Source organism: Rhinolophus sinicus, chromosome 3 (genome assembly GCF_057876585.1).
Source record: "Rhinolophus sinicus isolate RSI-liver-muscle chromosome 3, RSI-T2T, whole genome shotgun sequence".
Lineage (NCBI taxonomy): Eukaryota > Metazoa > Chordata > Mammalia > Chiroptera > Rhinolophidae > Rhinolophus > Rhinolophus sinicus.
The window spans coordinates 60095001-60110399 of record NC_142503.1 but is presented as its reverse complement, the minus strand read 5'-3'; the positions used below and the strand labels follow the sequence as shown (position 1 = coordinate 60110399).

At 39.3% G+C, this 15399-nt stretch overlaps 1 long non-coding RNA gene across 18 annotated transcripts in view; it reads right to left on the bottom strand.

Annotated features, from left to right (window-relative positions):
• Positions 1 to 15399, bottom strand: part of LOC109448664 (uncharacterized) — a 96008-nt gene that overhangs the window by 70864 nt on the left and 9745 nt on the right. For 13 of the 18 annotated variants that reach the window (XR_012495014.2, XR_016020690.1, XR_012495016.2 and 10 more), the window contains one exon: positions 12486 to 12620. The exons of the other annotated variants lie outside the window; for them this stretch is intronic. This is a non-coding gene — a long non-coding RNA (uncharacterized LOC109448664). The remainder of the gene's footprint in view (positions 1 to 12485; positions 12621 to 15399) is intronic. 18 annotated transcript variants of the gene reach the window in all.

Below are 15399 nucleotides of genomic sequence, written 5' to 3'. Positions count from 1 at the left end.
AACAAGCCTACTGCCCCACCTCCAACCTTGGAGGATTTTTTTTTTAATGATTTGTATAACAAAGTTTTTAAACGTCTAATACACCAAAATGTTCCATAGGTCTTTAAAAAATGCAATATAAACAAAGCTATAACTCAGCGATGAGAAAGAAGAGTATCTCAACATCCTCCACTGGAGGGGAGGCTATTACTTCAACCTTCATCTAACAGACTTGGTCCCAGGGAAATGCAGCAAACTAATCATGTTTGTGCAATGCTACTCTCACTTGTGCTTTTACTTTCATGTAACCCATTCAACCCAATAGTCACATGAAAATAACACTATTTAAGCACTAAATGATTAGTTATTTGAGCCTGTGTAACTGAAGAAAGCATTACAGAAGTCCCCCCTTATCCACAGAAGAGGCATTCCAAGAACCCCACTGGTTGCCTAAAATCTCAGATAGCACTGAACCCTAGTCAACTTCAACACAGCTGGAAATGTGGCAGCCACTTCTTCATCAGCAGATACAGCCTCTCCAGTAATTTTTATATATTTCAGTCCAAACCTATTCCTGAATCTGTGTAACCATTCATTATTGCAGTAAATGGCTTGGTGTCACTCGTTTCAGGGATCCCTTGCTGAAGTCTTCTTATAGGGTCAAAGCTTTCTGATGTAACACGCTGCCATCAATCAGAACACGTTTTCTGTTCATGTCTTCCACCCACAAATTTAATGTCTTTTCCACCTTAACTAAGCACGTATCATACACTGTGGCCATAACTTCTGCAGTCTGAGATGCAGCAGCAAAACTAGCATGACTTCTTTTCCTTCTTCACAATATCACTGATAGATTCATTCTTTCCATCGATCTTAGCAATATCAGCATACAATTTGTTTTCTTTCTTATCAAGTCAAGAACTTTAACCTTTACACTTCAAGGAAGCACTTTATGACTTCTCTTTTGCATATCCGAATTGCCAGCATCACCACTCTTGTGCTGTGGGGCCATTACACAAGCACTGCAATACTGTAACAATTGATCTGATAACTGAGAGGGCTACTAAGCGACTAATAGGCAAGGGGACACTGGACAAAGGGATGATTCACTACATCCCGGGAGGGACAGCAGAGTAGCATCTACTGGTATTTATGATACTTCTCAAATGCCTTAGAAATATTAATTATATTAACTCATTTATATTCCACAACATCCTAGGTATGAGGTAGGTATCGTTTTTATCTACATTTTCCCAGGGAGGAAAGTGGAGCACAGAGAAGTTAAATCATATGCCCAAGGTCTCACAGCTCGAAAGTGACAGGGCCAGGACTCCAGAAAAGTGGTCTGGCTCCAAAGGCATCACACTTTCTCATCACACCAGTCAGGTCTTAACTGGGGTGCCACATTTGAGGAAGACACGTGGCAAAAAGAATCCAGGCAAACAACAGATGAACCAGAATAGATAAGAAACAAGGTGAGCAATGAACTATGGTGGTGGGTAGTGGGGTGTGTGTGTGTGTGCGTGTGTGTGTGTACACTTGTGCATGTGTGTTAGCCTCTACCTCTCCCTCTCTCTCTCTCTCTCTCCCCCCCCCCTTTGCCCCCTTTCTTCCTCTTTCTCTCTCCCTTTCTCTCTCTCTATCCCCCTCTTTCTCTGCCCCTCTCTTTCCCTCCTCCCTATCTTTTGGGAGTATAAATGGGTAGACTCCTTAGGAGGGAAATGTAGCAATGTCGAGCAAACGTATAACTATATATCTTGTCCAATGATACTACTGCTGCAAATTTGTTCTTTGGGTATGCTATACTAATGCTGCACAAGTTCTGTATAAGTTTACTCATTATAATATTGTTGTAAATGCAAACAAGCAGAAAAAAACCAATGTCCATAACAGGTTAAATTAATTATAGTACATCAATAAAATAGAATACACTGGGAGAATGAAAAATATTTAGAAACCGCTCTACATAGTGATATGAAAGATGTCAAAAAAACATAGTATAGCAAAAAAAAAAAAAAAAGACTAAGTACAGAACAATGTATGTACTATGCTAAATTCAGTGTAAAAAAAACAAAGCAGAGGAGTAAAATAAAAATCATTACTCATAGATCTGCTTATATGTGTATGAAAAAATTGAAAAGGATACATAAGAAAACAGTAACAGTGATTACTTGGTGCAGGGGAGGGAGGAGCACTGAGGGACCAGGATATTAAGGAGACCTGACAGTCCATGTTTTTATACTTTTGTTGAAATATGTGTCTCTATCATCTATTTTAAAAACTAGTTTTAAAAATCCCTCATTGGACGTGTTTTTTTTCAAAATTTTTCCTTAACCAAGTGGCTACTTCTCTTTCTACCCTCTCTAAAGGGTCCAGAAAGCTGGATCGCTCCTCACTCCTCCCAGAATTCCCCAGAATCTCACCTTCCATTCTCCTCATAAATACCCGCAATTGTGGCCCTCTCCTAAATTCTACCTCCAAACTTACTACTTACCAACTCTTTAGAGAAGTGACCAAAACAAGGACCCTCTGTGCAAAGCAATTCTCCCTTACTGGTGGAAGGGTGGGAGGTGGGGGTCTGACAACTACTCTTCAGTAGTTTATTGAAGTATTTTTTTTTTCTAAACAGCTACATTCTTTGCCCAGAAGAAACGCCAATAAATGATAATTCCTCCACCTCATGAAGTACTCATTTACCCACTCACTAGTGGTGCCCCTCTGTCCACAAAACACAGCATTAACCACCCTGTGACCTTCTCCTGCTCTTTATTTTGGTGACTCCAGATGGATATGCATGAGCCACCATCCCTCTTATCTAACATTGAACTAAACTACATCTATCTCTAAATAGGCCAAAGACTCTGCCCAAATTTGGAGAAACATTGAAGAACTAGTCAAAACTGAGGATTTTTGGCTCAAACTCAAGATGAAAAGGATAAACAAACCCTGCCCAAAAGGAACTTAGTTCTCATATATTTTCTTGCCTTTCTAATTAAAGCCAAATGTTTGAATATTTCCCAAATTATCTGAAATGAAATTCACTGCATTATTTTGCCTTTCAAAAGCAGAGGAACTGGGCTCATCCGGTAGCTCAGGTGGTTGGAGCTCTGTGCTCCTAACACCGAGATCACCGGTTCGATTCCCACATGGGCCAGTGAGCTGCGCCTCTAAAGCTAAGATTGTGAACAACGGCTCTCCCTGGAGCTGCGCTGCCGTGGGCTACTGTGTGCCGGTGGCCATTGTCGGTCTGCCGACTGCCTCAGCAGGGGGGAGCACAAGGCTCATAATACCAGCATAGGCCAGGGCGCTGTGTCCTACACAGCTAGACAGAGAAACAATGGCTTGAAGTGGGGGAGGGGGAAGGCAGAAGATGAGGGGAAGCAGATGAACGTATGTTTATATTGTTAATTGATGTATTTCAATGCATGCTAGTTTTTTTCACTTTGTTATGGGGTGCCATGAATCTCCACTGTGGCTGGCCCAATGAGCTCCATGTTTTGATGAATTGATCTGCTATCTGGGCCACACATACACCAAAGAATTATGGGAGCCCCAAGTGGTCAGAATACTATCTTACATGACTTTTTGCCATTATTTTTATCCCTGCCAAGGATACAGGGAAGCCAGGGAAAAGGACTCAGTGATATCAGGGATCTGTTAACACCAACAGTGGAAAAAGTGAAATCTTCTGACTTGAACATACTTTAAAATAATACAAAAACTTCAGCAGTAAATTTCAGGATTCACTGTAAATATTAACCCATTTGATTTCCATAATTTTAGATGGATATAGTTATTCTATAAGTCAGGAAATGAAGACTCAGAGATGATAAGTAAATTTATCCAGATCACACAGCTAGGAAGAAACAATCCTTTGAGGTGCCTGAATTAGGCTTATCTTCAATGATCCCAGAGTAAATCTCTGTGATTATTAAGTTTAATAACTCTATCAATAATGGGTATTCCCAAATTCAAATGAGTTTAAAATTTTATGAGGCTATCTAATGCCTCAAGAACAGTGTCTATGAAGGTTGGGAATTCCAGAAAATAGGAGTGAAGAAGGTTAATTTATTCTGATAGAAGGATGATTAATGCAAGGTAAGATTACCTATCTCTAATTAACCTATTCCATCATTGAGTTATTAACAAGAAAGATATGGATAGAGGAAATGTCACTCAGAGAGAATTCAGCTGAGAAAGTTTGAAGACAGTACTGCTGTGGGAATAATAATCGTATTTGTTAGCCATTGGGAATGCTTAAAATCATCTTCATATTTAAGCCAGAACCTAAAATACTTCTCTATTCAAACCTCTGTTAAGGGAACTAGGAGGCGCAAGATTAACAAGTACATTTTAACATCGACTTAAATTTTAAAAATGTCTTTCCCAGGTCTTAAAGAAGAAATATGTTTATTTTCAGGTCAACGCTATTCCTGCTTATTATAAAGCCTCTCTAATAAAAAGTTAAACATTGTTACTGAGCTACGTTCTTGCCTGAGCCATGAGTTAATAACAGGCCTAACTCCTCTCCCTCACTCTGACAGCCATCTTATACCTGCCATCTTCCAATAGGAAGTCAGACAAAACAACTATATTATTCATTAGTAGTACTTCTGATGACCTTTTAATTCAATGCTCCTTTAAACATCCCTAACTTAAAATCTTTGACACTGAAAAGATCTGGTTTGCTAGATCCTGTAGGTAAGAATTTGTGTTTGTTTTTTCTTTTCATTATAGACTACAATATCAAATAAGAACAAAGGATATCTTTTAGTCTAGTTTTATGCTCATAGTAGAATGTTGAATGTGATTTTTCCTGTTTTCTTGGAATTGGTTCTGACGGAAAAATGGAAAAAAAGGCATAGGGATTCCATGCTTTTAAAGACCTCTCTGACCACTTAGACCAAAAGCTTCCATGAGGGACTTATTCAATGGTAGGGGAACCACTTCTGCTACTCCCAACCAACAGCTCAGCCCTGGGTGGGCAGAAAAATATTTCCCCGCAACCCACCAGAAGCCAAGTGAAGGCAGGGTTTCAGTGGAATACAGAATAAGGTAGGGAGGAAACGTTGACAGCCTACTACTCTGCTGGATACTTGCAGAGTCAGAGACCTAGAGACCAATCCGAAGCCTGCCTTCAAAGTGCAGTGAGCCCTGTGAGGGAGTCTGTGGGAAAACCTGACTTGTATCTTTTGAAATCTGGGATCCTATCTGAACCCCAAGAATTGTGCCTGCTTCTTTCCTGGAGATTTTAATGGTGGAGCACTTGCTGGCTGAGCCCAAGAACATGGGACACGGAAACAGACCATGTTACAGGGAATTTAGGAAGGAGGTGAAAGCAACCTCCAACCCATTCCAGGTTTTCTAACCTATCAGAGGGTACAGAGGAGGACTTCCATGTTTGAGTCTATATGAAGAAATATCAATCAAGGAGAGGAGAAAGCCCAAGCCCTGAAGTTACCTGACAGCTCCTCTTAAGGGGTTTGGGATATGGACCAATGGCTAGACTAAAGGAAGACATGGGGACCCTGTCTATGGGTGCCTGCAGTGATGTGGTGGACCAAGGTGAAACTAATTAACCCTAAAAATTGCACAAAGTTATGACACCACCACACCCTCAGTGACCACCAGCAGTAATAGAATCATGCAGGTCTTGTGGGGAGGGGCCCTTCCTCATCTCTAGTAAGCAACCTCTGCCATCTCTCATATTCCTCCTCCCCAACAAAGGACTTAGATGATAGTAGAGGGAATTGAGAGGATTATATTTGAATCAGATTTGTGATTGGATTTTTACACTGGAGTGAAATTACTTTGGTTTTGCTTTGTTTTTGTTTTTTTAATAACTGAAAGTGATGAGAAAGTTGTGGAACATGCCCAAGAAATTATCTTGGGAGATTCTACAAAGCACTATTGGGAATTGTGAGTGGAAAAAAATAAAAACATTATTATGTTAATATCCACCAAGTAGAGTTCTACTCAATAAAACTGTTTACACTAACATGTTGACTTTCTAAAGCAGGCTGGGGAAGCATTTACAATCTTGCTCCCCAGCATATGTTGTCAGTTTAGCTCAAATAAACTCATAAAAATTCTCAAAAAAAAAAAAAAAAAAGCAGGGTGGGAGAGTTTGTGTTTTGTTTTTCAGGAGGGAGGGGTTACATATTGTCTCAAAAGTAGTGGACAATGAGAAGAACAAGAACAAAAAAAAGTAAATTCTTAAATGTGTGTATTACAGAACATTCTAAAAGAATTTTTTAAAAAAAATCAATTAAGAGAGCCAAGATGGCGGGGTTGATAAACACTGCCTGCTTCCTTCCGAGAACAAATTAAAAATACAACTAAATATAACAATCAACCTGGAGAACCATCTGAATTCTAGCTAAACAGAAGTTTTCTAATGAAGGAAATAAAGAAGAAGCCACCTGGAGATTGGTACGAGAGGCAGAGACGCGAAACAGGCTAGCCCCAAACCTCCGTGTGGTAGTTGAGAACTAGGAGGGATATCTCGGCTGCAGAGGCTCCCCCCAGAAGAGCAAGGGACCCCAGCCTCAAACCAGTCTACCCAGCCCAGAGAACTAATGCCGGAAAGAGGAGATCCCACAAGAGCTGGCTGTAAAAAACAGTAGGGATTCCAACCACCCAGGTGTGACAGAAGGATGCAGGAAACCCAGATGTCCTCTTAAACAGCCTGTGCACAGACTCTCTTAGTCGCAGGCACTCACCTTGGTCTTGGGCAGATGGACAGTAACTTGGAGGGTGTCGTTAACTCATGAGGGTCAGACTAAAGTGTGTGGCTTTGTAGCAAGGGCTGGAGAACAATCACCATTTGGCACGTGTGGGGTCCATCTCCTGAGTAGCCAGCAGGCAGGCACCATCTTCCCTGTTGAGCCCTCCCCCACAGGCTAAAACTGAATCTGATTGGCTGAGTGAGCTCCGCTGCTCCACACTGCTGATTCACTGGAACCCCACCCCACCCAACTCCCCCGACACTAGAAGCACTTTCTCCATGAGCAGTCAACCCCACCAGAATTGCATTCTTTCTTGGAAAACTATCAGAGTCCACAAGCCCCAACCCGGTGGCGACTGGTTTCGGTGTGCTCTGAGATTTTTGCTGAGTAGCTTAGGCTTAGCACTGGTACCAAACCAGAGTCTATGTTAACCTGGTGAACACAACTCTTCCCACAGAAGTGACTCCCTGAAAGCTCACCTTGCCCAACTAGTGTACCACATGAGGCTTTATCAGTGGCTGAACCTTAACCTTTTTGCTGCGACATTCCTTTATAGTCAAATGATATTTCCATGCCGCTGACTGCAGCGTTTTTGACTTTACCCCACAAGCTCAGTGTTCCAGAAAGGAAGTTTAGGAAAGCAGATGTATATTTTTCTATATCTTTGTGTTTTTCAAGAATGAATAACAATAGAAAATTTTTATACTTTAAAGTAATCATTTATTTTAATAAAATGTAGTACCTTAACTGTATTTACTTAACATATAAATACTGTAATTATTTCCTGTGTATTTCTGACATATTTTGGAGAACAAACTTGAAATCAATTAACACAATGAAAAGTTTAAGGGAGCCAGCGGGTGGCAGCAGGCCTCACAGTGTTCTGGCATTTTGTGGAGCTACCCTAAGGCCTGGTACTGGTGGCAAACCTCCTCAGTCACAGTGTAGACTCCAGGTTAGCACAGGCAGCAAACAACAGCAGATCACTTTGTAGCTCCTACCAGATAGTCCCCAGCCGGTCACAGGCAGTGGGTGACCTGAGCCTGCACCACAGCTGCTCCCAAGAGGCCCCAGAACCAACATACTTGGAGGATGGCTCTGACCACAGCAGAGCACTACCCAATTAGCCCCACAAGCACACCCAAAGTGGTCTCAACAGGCACAAGAGCCCATTGGGGCAAATCCTGCTCATTAGGGTAAGCACCCTGCATAGCAGCCTATAAGTTGTGGATGTGGCCAAACCCCACAGCCAATCAGCCTGAGGGTGAATCCCACCCAGTAACATGCAAGAGCAATCAAGTCTCAACTATAACAGGAAGGTACACATAACCCACACAAGGGACCCTCCTGGAGCACCTGGAGCATATGTCCAGGGAAACTGGGCCAGGGCCCCACAGGGTACCTACAACATAAGGCCGCCTGGCCAAGACTGGGAGACATAGCAGCCCTACCTAATACATAGAAACAAACACAGAGAGGCAGCCACAATGAGGAAACAAACAAATACGTCCCAAATGAAAGAACAGGAGAAATCTCCAGAAAAAGAACTAAATGATACAGAGGTAAGCAATCTACCAGAGACAGAGTTCAAAACAATGGTTACAAGGGTGCTTGAGGAATTTAGTGAGAACTTCAACAGAGAGATAGCAAACATAAAAAAGGATACAGAAACCATAAAAAAGAACCAATCAGAAGTGAAGAATACAATAACTGGAAACAAGAATGCACTAGAAGGAATCACCAGCAGACTAGATGAAGCAAAGGATCGAATCAGCAATTTAGAAGACAAAATAACATAAAACGCCCAATAGGAACAGCAAAAAGAAAAAAGAATTTTTAAAAATGAGGATAGTTTAAGAGACCTCTGGGACAACATGAAGCACAACAACATTCACATAATAGGGGTACCAGAAAGAGAAAAGAGAAAGCAAGGGATTGAGAACCTATTTGAAGAAATAATGATTGAAAACTTTCCTAACTTGGCAAAGGAAATAGACATACAAGCCTAGAAAGTGCAGAATCCCAAACAAGATGAACCCAACAGGCTCACACCAAGACACATCATAACGAGCATGGCATAGGTTAATGAAAAAGAGAGAATCCTAAAAGCAGCAAGAGAAAGGCAACTAGTAACTTATAAGGGAGCCCCCATAAGATTGTCAGCTGATTTCTCAACAGAAACTTTGCAGGCCAGAACGGATTGGCACAAAATTTTCAACATGATGAAAAGCAAGAATCTTCAACCAAGATTACTCTATCCAGCAAAGCTATCATTTAGAATCAAAGGACAGATAAAGAACTTCCCAGCTAGGAAAAAGCTAAAGGAGTTCATCACCACTAAACCAGTATTACAAAGAATGTTAGAAGGGGCAGCCAGTTGGCTCAGTTGGTTAGAGCGCAGTGCTCATAACACCAAGGTCGCCTGTTCAATTCCCACATGGGCCAGTGAGCTGTGCCCTCCACAACTAGATTGAAAACAACGACTTAACTTGGAGCTGATGGGTCCTGGAAAAACACATTATTCCCCAATATCCCCCAATAAAAAAAAAAAATTTAAAAAAGAAAGAAATAAAAGAACACACAGTATAAAAAAAAAAGAGAGAGAGAATGTTAGAGGGATTTCTTTAAGATAGTAAAAAAAAAAAAGATCAAAATTATGAATGATAAAATGGCAAAAGCTACACATCTATCAACAATTACTTTCGATGTAAATGGGTTAAATGCTCCATTCAAAAAACATCAAAGGGGTATGGATAAGAAAACAAAACCCTTACATACACTGTCTACAAGAGAGTCATTTCAGATAGAAAGGCACACACAGATGGAAAGGAAAGATATGGAAAAAGATATTTCATGAAAATGGAAATGAAAAAAAACAAAGTTGGGGTAGCAATACACATACCAGACAAAATAGACTTTAAAACAAAGGCTATAACAACAAAGAAGGACCCAGTAATCCCACGTCAGGGTATATATCTGAAAAAACTCAAATGCTACTTCGAGGGGACACGTGCATCCATATGTTCATTTGTGGCATTATTTACAATAGCCAAGATGTGGAGGCAGCCTGGGTGTCTGTCAATGGAAGAAAGAATAAGGAGGAGGTGGTACACATACACAATAGAATACTGCTTGGCCATGAAAGGGATTGGGTTCTCGCCCTCTGGGGTGGCATGGATGGATCTGGAGGGTACTGTGCTGAGTGGAGTGTAAGACAGAAAAAGACAGATGAAATGTGATTTTGCTTATATGTGGAATTTAAAGAACAAAATAAACAAACAAACAAGCAAAAAAACGGAAACAAACTCATAGATAAAGAGAACATGTTGATGGTTACCAGATGGGAAAAGGGTTCAGGGTGAGTGAAAAAGGGGAAGGGAGTAAGAAGCACAAATTGATTGTTACACAGTAATCATGGGGATGTAGGTTACAGTATAAGGAATATATTCAATAATATTGTAATACCTATATATGATGTCAAATTCGTACTGTATATGTTGGGGTGATAGATGGAAGAGGATTAGGGGGCAGAATAAAAATGTTGAAGGGATTAAGAAACACAAATTGGTAGTTACAAGATAGTCATGGGGCTGTAAAGAAAAGCACAAGGAATATAGTCAATTATAAATATAGTAATAATTATGTATAGTTGAGTACTAGACTAGTCAGGGGGACCATTTCTTAAATTACACAAACATCTAACCACTATGCTGTACACCTGAAATTAATATAAAATAATATTGACTGTCAACTATAATTGAAAAATTAAAAAGGGGGGAAAGGTAAAGGGGAATAAGAGGTCCAAATTTCCTGATATAAAACAAATAAGTCATGGGGATATAATGTACAATATAGGCAATATAGTCAATAATACTGTGATAGTGTGGTATGGTGCCAGATAGTTGCTGAATTTATCACGGTGATCACTTCTTTAGGTACACAATGGTGTATACCTGAAACTAATATAATATTGTATATAGCAAGGTTTTAGCAATATTTTAATAAAAATCTTTAAAAACTCATTTGATTTTATTGTATTATAAAAATTGAAGACACATACTTACCTGTCTTTTCCAAAGAGACATTCTTAGTAAAACCAACCTTGGATTTGCATAAGATCTTAAAGTTTTCAATGCACTGTTTTGTACTTCAACTTACTATGTACAAGAGACCAAACTCTCATTATTCACTTTCATATCCACAGTATACACAACAGATCTGAACCATAGGAAATGTTTAAATGGTGATTTTCAAATTAATCTGTCTCTTTCTACCCTCTTTTCCCCTTTGCTGTCGTATCTTGGTCGTATTCGTTGAACATTTGGGGGAAGGGGATAGTTTTAATTATTTTTAGAGTGTACATGCACTATTTTTGTAATTAAGAAAAACAACAGTTAAAAAAAAGATTACCATTTTATTCATCTTCCTCTCCATAGCAAAGCATGTTTTATCCTGCATAAATTCAATACCCACATGCAATCTACCAGTGCTGAACATCTCTTGTTTTTGCCAGAGTTGCATCCATTCTTCTCTTAATAGCACCTTTGTTTTCCTTTGAGAGAATTACTCCTACCCCATTTGATGCAGTCTTGTTGAACCCTCAATCTTTTGGCCAAGTGGGTGGGCACAAGACCCAAGCAAGGCCCTTTAAACATTAACCTTTCTCCTCAGTATTTGAATCCTGAACAGTAATACAAGAACAGGTGATGGCAGAGCCAATTGATCCCAACCATGGTCATCTTAAGAAGCTTCCTAATACCTATGCCACCAGAGCTACAGGCTTCCTGTATTTCTGAGGTATGATTGTTCAGCCTGACTTTTAATTCTGTGAGCTACCCAATATACTTAAAATAAATCTTTCCCCTTCCTTCCCCAACACATATACCCTTAAGTTAGAGTTGGTTTTTGCTTGTTTGGGACCAAACAGCACAAGGACCTTGGGGTAGGCCACAACTCATCCACTGTCCCTCTTCCAGACTCCTCTTCTCTTCCTTTACTCTTCTGATAGTTTAAAAAACTATTCATTTCAACGTTCAACATTCATTCCTTCATTTCAACCTCTCTAGCCAATATCCTCAACTTACTTGTGCCATGTCTTTCTGTTAACTGTTTGCCTGATAAAAAACTGCCTTCTCCACTCCTGGCACTGGAGGCTGCTGGAAAAAACACTATAACTATTCAGGTTTGTGTCTCAACTCATTTTCAGGTTTTTTTCCTCAGATCTTTCTGGTTTTTGCTCAGAAATCTTTCTGGTTTTTTTGCTTGTTTCACTTTCTCATTAGCTACAGTTATTTCAGAACGCTCTCCACTTTCCTCAAATTTCCAACTAAATCACTCCTTCTCAGCAATGACTGCACAGAGGAAGTAAAACCTATAGGATGGAAATTCACTCCACTGCCAGACAGGAAACTCTCAAGCCAACCTGTATTGAACCTATTATTCACTCCCACTCTCTACTGAATTGGGAACATGCTCTTTTTCATACTTAATACGAATTCTCAGGATTGCACTCTAGATCCCATCCCTTTCTACTGTCTGAGAGAAGTGGCTTTATCAACTACCTCTGTCTCTTTCATTTCTTTACCTCACCCTCTAGATTGGCACCTTGTCAAAAACAATTCTTTCCTGAATGAGTCTCCTTTTCGCTTCTGCCCTATCTTTCTCTTCTCATTCAAAACTAAATTGAAATAGTTGTATACCTGTCCTGTTTGTGAAAGAAGGGGCAGGGAGGGTCGGGGAAGGAAAAGTGGGAGCAGCATGAGAAAAGTCTGAGCCTACCTGATACAGGATGAAGATGGCATCACACAAAGGTCAGTCCCATGTGGAGAGTCTAAGCCTGAGTTGATGAGAGTACATCCATGTAAAGGAAGAGCCTGATGTGGGTAGCAGAGCCCACTCAGGGAAATAATGCATCTAAAAAGTCAAGGGAATAGCAGTGGAAAGAAGAGATTGATTATATACAATGGGACTGAGCAAAAAATATAACAAGGCCAATGGGAGCCAGGTTTCTCAATGTCAGAGAAGGGGGTTACATATATGGAAAAGGAGAAAATTAGAACAAACCCTGAAGTACTGGATTAGAACTGATGGTATCAGTGCATACTCATGGTTTGATAGATATGCAAATGTGTGTGTGTGTGGTGTGTGTGTGTGTGTGTGTGTGTGTATGTACATATCCTAGCTCTCTTCATTAAGAAAGGCTTAAAGCACTACACTCCAAAAGCAAAGAGCACACATAATGCCCAGATCTTGCCCAGGTCTTCTAAATATTATTCTCCACTAAAAAGACTCAGGGCTAAAATGCTGATTCCAGGGCTAAGGCAAGAAAAGTACAAGATGAACTTGTTAATATCTTGTGACAGAAAGAAAGAATGTAGTCAAAAAATGATGGAGACATGGCAAGAGAACATAAGCCACATGGAAGGGGTTTCCAGTAGCTAAATTAGGAACAATTTGAACATCAAGATAAATAATGAATTAAGGACCATAATAATCAATATTACTACAAATAAATAAATAAATTGAAAGTTTGATGAGGTATGGGATACTTGCAAAGTCTCAAAGAACTTCTCCAACAAACACTAATTTCCAAGAAAGGAAAAAAAAACTAACTTAATATTTGAGAATCCTGACAGACATACCCTTAATCAAGTGACCATCAGTAATAGGGCAAATCAAAATTGTCATCTGACAGGATCCAATGTGAGGAAAAGAGGTCTTCCTATCAAAATCTAATAATTCAGCCCTTTTCAACTGAACCACAGAACACAGTGATTATTTTCTCAACTCTCTGAAGAATGGTACATAATTAACATCATTCTAGGTGTAATGAAAGAAGTTAATTTTTTCATACAAAAAGGATGTTAGGCTTAATTCTCTTCCAAAATCCTAGTTGGAAAAGGCCCACATGTACATTCCATAATATAACTGGTCTGTAATCTTCAAAATGTCAAGGTTACTGAAGACCAGGAAAGACTGTATTGCTACTAGTTTCCAACTAAAGGAGAATTAAGGCGCATGACAGCTATATGCAACAGATGATTCTGAACTGTATCTGTTTGTTCTAAAGTACAGTACTGAGAGAACTGGTGAAATTTGATTGGAATTTGAGGATTAGATGGTAGTAATGTAATATCAACGACTTGATTTTCATGGTTGTATTGTGGTTGTGCAGACAAATGCCCTTATTTGTAAGAAATATACAGTAAAGTATTCGGGGTAGTAGAGCATCATAATGGTAAATTACTTTCAAATGGGTCAGGAAAAAAAGGTCTGCTTACTGTGCCTGCAAATATTCTGTACATTTCTTATTTTTTCAAATATTTAAAAATCAAAAAAATTAAAAATGAATATAAAACTGAACGAATATAAATTCATCATCATCCTCACTCCTTCCCTATGTTTCTCATCTCAGTGAAAGGCTCCACCATTCACTCACGGAGTTGCCTAAGCCAGAAACGCATTGTCATCCATGACTCCCCTTCCCTCCACTATAATACATCAATCAAAGTGTCTTCCTCTGTACCCATATATATATAATCACACACCAAGTTCTATTGATTTCTACATTCTAATTATCTCTTGAACGTATCCATTCTCTCTAGCTTCTCTGATAGTACACAATTCTGGCCACTATCATCACTCTCCTGCATTACTGAAACAGCCTATTTCAGTCTCCAAGTCTCTTCCAACCCATTTTCCACACATCAGTCTGAGTTATTCTAAAATACAAATAACATCATGTTATTCCCCTTAAAAATCCTTCAGTGTTCTTGACTGCTCCTAGAATAAAGTCCAAACTCCTTACATTGCCATACGTACTGTTTTGCCCAAGACAGTTTTTGTTAATTTTTGTTGTACCAACATAATTATTATTAGCCTCCCTTTCACTCTAAAGGACAATTATATGTTCTGGCTAGCTATATGATTCTGATAATCCGGCCTCTAATCTTACTTCTCTAGATTGATCATTAAGCAATCCCCCAATTTCCCTCTCCTCTCTCATGAATCTCAACTCTTCTGGGAAGGCTCAACCTTTGCTAGTAGCTCCTTAACACTATACTAATCCTATTGGTAAAACACATCTATTGCATACATATCTCTATTGTAACTATTTGTTTATATTCCCTCTTAAATTGCAAATTTTGTAAAGGTAACTCTGCCATTTAGGGTGTGACCTTGAGCAAGTTACTCAACCTTTCTAAGCCTCAGTTTCCCAGCTGCAAAATGAGGATAACTGCATTACTGTTAAGATCAAATGGTCTAAAACATGTAAAGAGCTTAGCCTACCATCTATATCATTTTATATTTAAAGAATTATGTAAATAGTCAAATGTATTTTTCCTTCTAGAGCTCCTTAAAATTGTCTTCTTTTCATATCTAATCTTTTGATTTTGTTTTATGTATCCTATTTATCAAGCAAATAGAGTTAAAGACTGCTTCTTCTTAACACAAATATAACAAGTCTCTCCTTGATAGAGTTCTTTTCAACTGGATTTACATCCTTAAAAAAAATATGTTCTTACAGAAAGTTATCTTCTGGGAAATGAGATAATAACAGAAACTATTAGCACCACTCAAGCAAGGAGTATTTCCTCCCTGTCCTTGTAGCTAAACAGCAAAGCCCCACCGCAAAGTCTACATATATATTGTATAGCAAATATGGTTATTTATAAGAAAAATATACCTAAAC